The sequence below is a fragment of the Lactuca saligna genome, chromosome 8 (genome assembly GCF_052625555.1).
Source record: "Lactuca saligna cultivar CGN05327 chromosome 8, ASM5262555v1, whole genome shotgun sequence".
Classification (NCBI taxonomy): Eukaryota; Viridiplantae; Streptophyta; class Magnoliopsida; order Asterales; family Asteraceae; genus Lactuca; species Lactuca saligna.
Genome location: NC_136424.1, coordinates 254,165,196 through 254,175,606, shown reverse-complemented (window position 1 = coordinate 254,175,606; position 10,411 = coordinate 254,165,196).

The following is a 10,411-nucleotide window of genomic DNA, read 5'->3' as shown; positions in this document are numbered from 1 at the left end:
TCACTTTTAACGACGACGTGTCGTTTGGATAGGTGTAAGTAATACCGACGACATGTCGTCTGGATGCTGAATCCCTCTAAACCCGAAAAAAGAAATGATGTTGAAGACATTGATGTCACTGAAGATGAGAAGAACATACAAGTCGAGAAAGATGAAAGATGGGATGACGACCGGTGTGAGCTAGAGTAAATTTTTCAAATGTGATTTCAGGTTTAGGATAATGAGGTACAAATATGCAGGGTCTATTAATTTTTTTAAATATATAAAAGATAAATACATAAATAAGAAAATTAATTAAAAAATAAATTAATATTGGTACAATAATCTTTTTAGGTAAGATAGAGACCAAACACGAAAGAAAAATAAACAGTAAGAACCATCTAAGTTAAAAAAAAATAAGTTCAGGACTAAACGTACAAATTCCCCAAACCACATGGATCATTCGTGTAATTTACTCTTACTTTTTATTATTTATATTTGGATAACTATTTTGTTTTACACCTAAAAAACTTGTTGGAACAAGTTCGTTATATAGATGTGTATAAAAAATAGATATTCATATATAAACAAACAGAAAAGTTAATTACTTTAATAAGTAATATTCCCTTTTGTTTTTCGTTATGATTAGTGCATCAAAGTTAGCTGATAAACTAACTTATTTTTCGAACATGTTTATAAGCTACCTTATAAGCTAGTTTTTTAAAAACCTACTTAAACTAAATTTTTTATGATTTTTTTTAAAATTTTCCAAACATACCGTTAATTAATTACAGAAACACATTTATTTAAAATGTCCTTTTATGTCATTATATTTATTTTAGTTAGTTTTTCAATTAGTTTTACCAAAAGTTAGTTTTTATCGGTTATTTTTTCGGCTATTAACTAGTTTTTCAGCTAACAACCAGTTTTCCGGATAGTACACCAAACATAACATTAGTAGCAAAATTTTACCAGTATAAAATAAAACCATGAGTGTAATCCCGGAAAATATACTTAAGGGTCGTTTAATAAAAATTGAATGATTTAGTGTTATTAAACCGTTATAAGACCCAAATAATTAAGATGTTGTGTTTTTTCTGAGATTGAATTTTTGTAGTCTGCAGATCAACTCTGTAGAAATCTGCAGGTGGACCAAATGTTCGCCGTCGTAAAGAAAAAAAATTATTTGTTTGTTTTATTGTTTTATTGTTTTTGTTTTTGTTTTTTTTTTGTTTGTTTTTTTTTTTGCATCTGCAGACTGGTAAAATAAACTAAAATCTTATTAAACTGATTTTATTTTAAACTTAAAAGAGTTCTTCAATAATTTTAGACTTTATGATAGATAATTAACAAATGTAAATCAACTTTTATCTATTATTGCGTAAAAAGTGAAAATAAAATTGTACAAATTAACGTATATATTTGATAAAAACCAACAAACTTTGGTTACGAAGTTATATATAAACATTACAATTAAGGATAAAAGAATTTAACACATAAAATGAAATTTGATTTTTAATGAAAACTTTAATTTTACTTTTTCAATTAAATCAGTTAGAAACTGGCTATAAATATTTTTCTAAAAAATTAATAATACTACATTAAATAATGTTTTATAAAATTTGGTAAAAAAAAAATATAAGACAATATTATGATTTTTTATACAACTATTGTAATTAAATATCTACTTATAAATTTGTCACAAAGGTCATGTTGTGTTGTCGAACTTTTTTCTTTTATCATTGTAATTTTTTTCCCAAAGTGTTTATCATATATAAAGTTCGAATAAATCTAAGTTAAATAATAATAATAATAATAATAATAATAATAATAATAACAAAAAAAAACTAAGTGGAGCACCTAACAATGCATCTTCATAGACCAAAAACTACGAGATCACCCCTTTCATTCTCGGGTGACAGATGGATTATACCATTCAAGCCTTTTTTTTTTCATGCTTTTCCCCGATGTTCGGAGAAAGCTGAAATCGATAGGATTTCCCTAATCCCCCCCCCCCCCCCTTTACAGAAAGGAAGAGTTTGAAATTCTATTTCTTTTCTGTATGGATCAGGAGATTGGATCTAGGCGTAAGAAGAATGCTTGGTATAAATAACTCGTTTCTTGGTCTTCGACCCCCCCAGTCACTACGAACCCCACAATCAATGCAATGAGATGTGTCTATTTATCTATCTCTTGACTCGAAACGGGAGCAGGTTTGAAAAAGGATCTTAGAGTACCTAGGGTTGGGCTAGGAGGGTCTATTAACGCTTTTTTCTTCTTCTCAATGGAGTTATTTCACAAAGACTTCCCATGGTAAGGAAGAAGGAGGGGGAAGGCACACTCAGAGAACGCAGTACAACGGAGAGTATGTTGCGTTTGGGAAGGATGAATCGCTCCCAAAAAAGAATCTACTGATTTTCTCCCAATTAGTTGGATCGTAGGTGCGATGATTTACTTCACGGGCGAGGTCTCTAGTTCAAGTTTAGGATGGCCCAACTGTGCCAAGGAAAAGAATAGAAGAAACACCTGATTCCTTCATGCATTCTCCACTTGGCTTAGAGGATATAGCTCAGTTGGTAGAGCTCCACTCTTGTAATTTGGTCGTTTCGATTACAGGTTGGATGTCTAATTCTCCAGGCAGTAATGATAGTATCTTGTACCTGAACTGGTGGCTCACTTTTTCTAAGTAATGGGGAAGAGGATCGAAACCTGCCACTGAAATACTCTACTAAGACAATGATGGGCTGTCAAGAATGTCAAGAACGTAGAGGAGGTAGGATGGGCAGTTGGTCAGATCTAGTATGGATCGTACATGGACGGTAGTTGGAGTCGGCGACTCTCCTAGGGTTCCCTTATCGGGGATCCTTGGGGAAGAGGATTAAGCTGGTCCTTGTGAACAACTTGGTGCACTATTCAATATCCACTGGTTTATTAGCTAAATGGCAATTGGCGCATAAAATACGTCCATTCGCTTCTCGTTGATTTTCATAACCCGTCTGTGCAAAAATGGGATATGCATTTGAAATGGATGCACGAGTTATGATATATATATATATCATGAGTGATACCAAAATAGATCCAGTAATCTGTTCCTTTATCCAAGAAAAATTATTTCTAGTTTGCATGGTCCAACCATTGATCCCGAAAATTTATACAATAAATCGGGGTAGGTCACTAATGAAGTTTCATATCCATGGTTATGTTATTTACTGGAATAATTTGACTGGATTAATATATAGGATAATAACTTGTGGATGGGTAAAAAGATAAAGAGTGAATACAATTTTCAATGCTTTGCTTATGTACAACTACAAAGTAAGAAACATTGTAAATGGATTAGGTAGATAATTTTTCAATCATTCATTGAATGATAAATCACTACAAGTGACGGAGATACATGATTTAAATAACGTAAAATCTAATATTTGAAAATCGTATCTAGAATGACTGGAAAAGTGGAAACAATGCCATATATAATTTTCTCATTATGAACAAATCCAAAATCCTAATAGACAAAGTCAATTATCAGTTCCCAACCATGGGGCGAATGAAATCTGATACATAAATCAGTTAATAAAAGAAAAGAAAAAGCTTTTATTGTGTCACTTAAGTTATATAGGAATTCTTGAACCCAAGAGTTAAGAATAACAAGTTCTTTAATACCCAAAAGAGAATTACCACTTAGAATAATGAAAAGAGTATATTTGTCGAGAAGTGCAAAATCGTATGAATACGACCCTTATTGTGTATCTTGATTAATTGGATTGTTTCTTTGTGAATTCCTATACGACTATCTTGTAGATGTATCTCCGGGTATTCCTTAATCATTTCCTTTAAGAAGAGGAGTTCCTCTAATTCTATGAATTTTTATAGAATACTCTTTTCTTCAATATCATTCAAAAAAGGTTCGTATTGCCTAATATTCCACCAATTATTAACCCATGTGACATCCCCAATTTCACAGCCAGAAGAGACTAGTGTGTTTATGCTTTACTTGAAAATCAGAGTATACCTTTTAAAGAAATATGTTGCGGAATTTGTTCCCAAAAAATATGGATAAGAATCTATCAAAGTATTACCGAAGAAATGTATTTTCATTACATTACAATTCTCGGAATGTCATCGTCAATACAGATCAAAAGCATAAAACAAAAACAACATAGGCTTTACAACATTTATTTATGTCTACATGCCTATAATCCATAATTCTCTCGACAAGTCATCCAACTATGCTCTTGTGCAACTACCTGTAATACAAGTAATTGAGTGGGTCAGGCTTGGAAGCCTGGTGAGCTTATAGGGTTTTCAACCCTCAATAAATAAGTTTATTAATTTCATCTGTAACGACCCAAATTTCAAGTCCAAAAATTTCATTTTTAATTAATCGACTAGTAAAATTATTTATAAGCAAAACACCATCTAAACATAACATTTCATAAAAACCACAACTCGTGTCTGATACCATTCACAAAAGTAAGAATAATGTCAGAGTACAATCCCAAGAAAATCTAGTATAGAAAACCAACATGTATGTGTGTGATGTGCCGCTACCGCGCTAGCTCCTTCCCCTTCGCTGAAGAGGTACCTAAAACCAAGACTAAAAACTGTAAGCACGAAGATTAGTGAGTTCCCCCATCATACCACATACCATACAATCACATAACATATATACTTTCGGGCAATTCTGGGGTGCCCGACCTACCCGGTACAACCATTCCGGGGTGCCGACCTGCCCGTACGACCATTCTCGCGTGCCAACATACCCATGCGGCCATTCAGGGGTGTCGTCCTACCCGTGTCAAGCCATTCTGGGGTGTTGACCTACCCGTCGGTCCTAACAACCGACCCTCAGGGACTATTCCACCCCTCTACTGCTACTATCACATATATCATAACATAACATACAATCAGACATATCTGGGGTATCCGAACTGCCCTTCGGTCCTAACAACCGAACATGGGGACTATTCCCCCTACTAACCCCTTCGGTCCTAACAACCAAACTCTACTACTATTGCATATAACATATCATGCCATCATATAACATATTAGGTAGTAGCGAACCTAGATGATATCACAAAGACAATCATCTAAAACACAACTCCTACTGGTGGGCCGACATTGTGGCCGTAGACCCACCGCTACTAGAAGGTAACTCACCTCTAACAAGTAGCTGCTGATAATCTGTGTGGGAAGTCTATGCCTGCTGCTGCTCCGGAAATCCTCTGGCTACAATCCCCATAAAACACTTAGTCAGAAACTGACATTTACTCTTAGTGTAAAATGACTATTTTACCCCTAATCAAGTCCAAGTCAAAGTCAGCATCAAGTTGACCCGACTCATCGAGTTGGGCCGTCAACTCATTGAGTCCCTATCCCTTTACACGGCCTCATCCATGACTCGACTTGTCGAGTTTGGCTAAGACTCGACAAGTTCCTCTTCTATAAGAACATCGAATGATCCTTCGTCCGACTCGCCGAGTTGTATGAACAACTCATCGAGTTCACTTTCATCTGATGAACAAGTCCTGACCTCGACTCGCCGAGTTGTATGAACAACTCGTCGAGTTCATATTCAATCTTAAGGAGCTTGTATTGGACTCGACGAGTCTGTTCTAGCACTCGTCGAGTCCCATGAATTCCAGGTCTAAGGCTAAGTCCAAAGCATTGGGTCTCTCCTTCTGACCTTCTACAGTCCTTCTAACACCTAACTGAGTTCTTTAGACCCTCAACAGATTGGCCGCAGCTCTGGCAATAGCCATGGCACAATATCACCCCATCAGTACAGGTAGAGGTGAAACACCTACTGATTCTACTCATGGTGAGGTCCCTATGTGTCAGGGAGAGTTCTCCTACAAAGACTTCACCAGATGCCAACCATTGTCCTTTAATGGGACTGAAGGAGTCATTGCCCTCATGCAATGGTTTGAGAAAACAGAGTCGGTCTTCAAAATCTGTTTATGCCCAGAAGGAAGCAAAGTGAAGTTTGCTGCCTGCACCTTCTCTAGCAAGGCCTTAACATGGTGGAACAGCCATGTTAAGTCACTGAATCTATCAGTGGCAAACTAAATAGTTTGGGAAAACCTAAAAGAGTTAATGCGGGAGGAATACTGCCCGTTAGGTGAGGTTCAAAAACTGGAACAAGAGCTGTGGGATCTCACTATGGTTGGCTCAGACATAGTGACCTACACTGACCGGTTCAGTGAACTAGCATCTCTATGCCCCGAGATGATTACCTCGGAGAGTAAGAAGATAGAAAGATACATTTGGGGTCTGACTGCTCCGACCCAAGGAAACGTGTTGTCTTCTAACCCAGCCACGTTCGATAGTGCTAAACGCCTGGCTCAGCGACTCATCGACCACGGAGTCCGCCATGGTGTAAAAGTCCATATTCCCGAGCCATCCAGGGAAGAGGACTATAATCAGAAGTCGGAGAACAAGAGAAAGAAGAAGAGAACAACACAAGACACCCCACAAGAGCAACCAGTGAGTACTATGTACGCCGCTACGATGCCTACTGCTTCAGCACCTACCAGTCGATATGCTGGAAACCTTCCAAAATGTGGAAAGTGAAATTTCCACCACACCAGAGTATGCCGAGATATGCAGTGTCTGTTTCTGCTCACTTTCAATCTTTTGGGATATGTTTGAGTGTTTTAAAGTTAGTGCTTCAGAAGATATCAGGAGAGAGGATACCCTAGGGTTTATTATGTAGCAATAAGTGCCCAAAACTTCAAGAGTTTGGAATTTACGGTCCAAAAATGGTATTGGGACCGAAAACCCTCAAGGCTATATAAGTAAGACTTTGCCATTTTTGGTTCATTTCTTACATTTCCAACTAGAGAAAACCCGATTTCTCTCCTAAGGATCTTCATCCGTTCACCCCCAATTGTAAGTACTTCAACCCTAGAGTGTATTAAAGTGTATTACATGCCTAGATAACATGGAAATCATCCATATATCCCAAGGAAAAGGTGTTCACGGCCCAAGATCCTCTTGGACCGTGAACACTAAATATGAGGCCAAAAGTGTGCCCTATGTCCCTATAGACCTTGGAGCCAAACATAGAACTACCCTTGACATGTCTAGACCTTAAAAACATTAAGAAACAAGGGTTAGAAGAGAGTTCACGGCCAAGTATGTTCGTGGGCCGTGAACTCCCTTTTATGGTGCCAAGATGCCCCAAATTCCTTCCTTAAGCCTAGAGATTAGCTTATCACTTTACCTTGATGTGTTTAGGACTCAAAACAATCAAAATACCATCACCCATATGTGATTAGGGCCTCAAACACATGCCAAAATGGTCCAAGGGCCGAAAACTCAAGTTTGGGTGTTTTGATGCAACAAACACTTCCTAAGGCTTAGACTTGAAGTTAGGATGCTTCATTATGACCTTTAGGACCCTAAAAAACCCTCATAAACATAAATGGCCATAACTATGCTTAGTATCCATTAAGTCATCATAAGGGTACCAGGTATGGATCAGGTTATAGGATACAGATTCAACGCACAACTTTTCTAGTACAAAACTTACTTTTCAAAGTCAGTACTTTTGGTATACAAAACTAGAGATTTCCCAGATAAGGGCTTAATCCATTTTATTAAGCCAGTACAGTTTTAGAGACTTTAGGTGAGTAACTCTATAACACCTTAGTTTATACACTATGTTTATATATAAAACTAATACCCAATAGATAGTTAAATGTGTGTTTTCCACCTTACTTCCTGTTCCCGTTGGATTGTGGGCGTTGGGCAGATTCACTCAATTAACTTTCTACCCGGTATCAGAATATATATATATATATATATATATATATATATATATATATATATATATATATATATATATATATATATATATATAGCAGTATAAACAAAGCTATTATAAAAGTAGTCACCGTAGTCATTATTTTACTATAAGGAATATATGTTTTCTTAAAGAACTTTTCATTAGATATATAGGAACCATTACAAATAACTCCATGAGTAACAAGTGAATACACCAGGGTTATATATGACAACGATCTAACAACCAACAGAATGTGTGCTATCTGCCTTACTTTCTGTTCCCCGTTGGATTGTGAGCTTGGGGTAGATGCGCACAATCGATTGTTTGTTTACTCTGAGTATATATAACTTGTACCCACTTAGTACCCATAGAAAGGCTTGTAGTGTCATTTTACTTAACTTTCATTCAAGTAGGAAATATATGATTTTCTAGAGGAACATGCGAACCTTTCAAAACAGAACTTACAACTTAAATCACTTTTACATATACATTTTCCATAATGCTTTATAGCTTACTCACATCACTAAAATCTTATGAAATCACCAGCTTAATTACTGATCAACTCTTTCAAATAACTTGTATTCTCAGGAGACTATTAGATAGGCGCTCGTGCTGGAGATTCAAAAGATGGAGCATTACAACATCAAGTCGGTTTTTGTTATTTGTTTATGACTTCTATGTTTTGTGAACACACACATTGTAAACACTTGTTTTCTAAATGAAATGGTTGTTCATTACTTGCTTACCATATACATATCTCGTGATACTTGACATGACGTCCTCCACCCCCGAACGTTTCCGTCGTTCCGGTTTTTGGTGTGACATCAAGTCTCACCAATTATAGTTATGGACTTAGACATTAATCCAACACACAATACCTTCCATGTCATGCCACTGGTGAGTCCTTTTCCCCTCCAACTATCTGTGGGAAGTCTATGCCTGCTGCTGCTCCGGAAATCCTCTGGCTACAATCCCCACAAAACACTTAGTCAGAAACTGACATCTACTCTTAGTGTAAAATGACTATTTTACCCCTAATCAAGTCCAAGTCAAAGTCAGCATCAAGTTGACCCGACTCGTCGAGTTGGGCCGTCAACTCATTGAGTCCCTATCCCTTTACACGGCCTCATCCATGACTCGACTTGTCGAGTTTGGCTAAGACTCGACAAGTTCCTCTTCTATAAGAACATCGAATGATCCTTCGTCCGACTCGCCGAGTTGTGTGAACAACTCGTCGAGTTCACTTTCATCTGATGAACAAGTCCTGACCTCGACTCGCCGAGTTGTATGAACAACTCGACGAGTTCATATTCAATCTTAAGGAGCTTGTATTGGACTCGCCGAGTCTGTTCTAGCACTCTTCGAGTCCCATGAATTCCAGGTCTAAGGCTAAGTCCAAAGCATTGGGTCGCTCCTTCTGACCTTCTACAGTCCTTCTAACACCTAACTGAGTTCTTTAGACCCTCAACAAATATACGACTTTATGCCTTGGACTCGCCTAGTCCTAAGAACGGACTCACCAAGTCGGTAATGTCCACACCCTAAATCCTCGATTTCTGATATACAACCTTTGACCAAAAGATAGATCCAAGCCCCTAGGCTCGATCTAGCACGTAAAGTTACAAACTTTACGTGCATGCATGGAAGAATGAGCCCAAATGGCTCAAAAAGGAACTCCCAACATGCAGAGGCTTTCCATGGGTTCTAAAATTGTTGCTTTCTGCCTTAGGGTCCCTCAAGAACCCTGGATCCAAAACCCTAGCCCTCAACCATGCTTGTAATCATGCTTGGTAGCCAAAATGGCTCTTAGAAGCCCTAACTTCCTTCAAGAATAGATCTACAATAATAATGAGCAAGGTACAAGCTTTATACCTCAAATGCACTGTGGAAGATGCTCAAACTCGGATCCCTCTAGCCTCTTCTTGTTTCTTCAAGCTTTTCCTTCCTTTCTTAGATCACAAAAGCACCAAAATCACTCAAAAGGCCTTAGATCTTCACTCACACGATTGGGGTTCGCTATGGGGGTCTTCTGGAAGCAAATGGGGCGATGGGTGACTGAATGAGATGTTAAAATAGGGTGCAAACCCTCAGATTAGGGTTTTTGTCCAGCCAGGGCCTACTCGTCGAGTCCGGGACCCAACTCACCGAGTCCATCACTTTAATCCCGCGTCCCGTCCCGCTTCTACTCGGCGAGTTGGTCCTTCAACTCGCCGAGTCCAAGGCCAAAAATGCAAAACACTTAGATAAAAATAAAAAGAATTACGTACTAAGAACTAGGTGATACAAATCTCCCCAACTTATTTTAGAGTTCGTCCTCACAGTTTGCTGCTCGTTCCTGAAACAGCTCTGGGTAATGTTCCATCATCTCGGCCAGCGGCTCCGAAGTCCATTCCGAGCCCTTCTGGTGCTGCCATTGCACCTTTACGAGCTCCACCCTCTTTTTCCTCAGATCCTTCGACTTCCGGTCAAGGATCGCCACAGGTCGCTCAATGTAATTTATGCTGCCATCAACCTGAATGTCCTCTAAGGGCACCACTGCTGAGTCGTCCACCAGGCACTTTCGCAGCTGGGAAACGTGAAAAGTGTTGTGGATCTGACCGATTTCGGCTGGCTGATCCAACCTATAAGCCACCTTGCCCACCC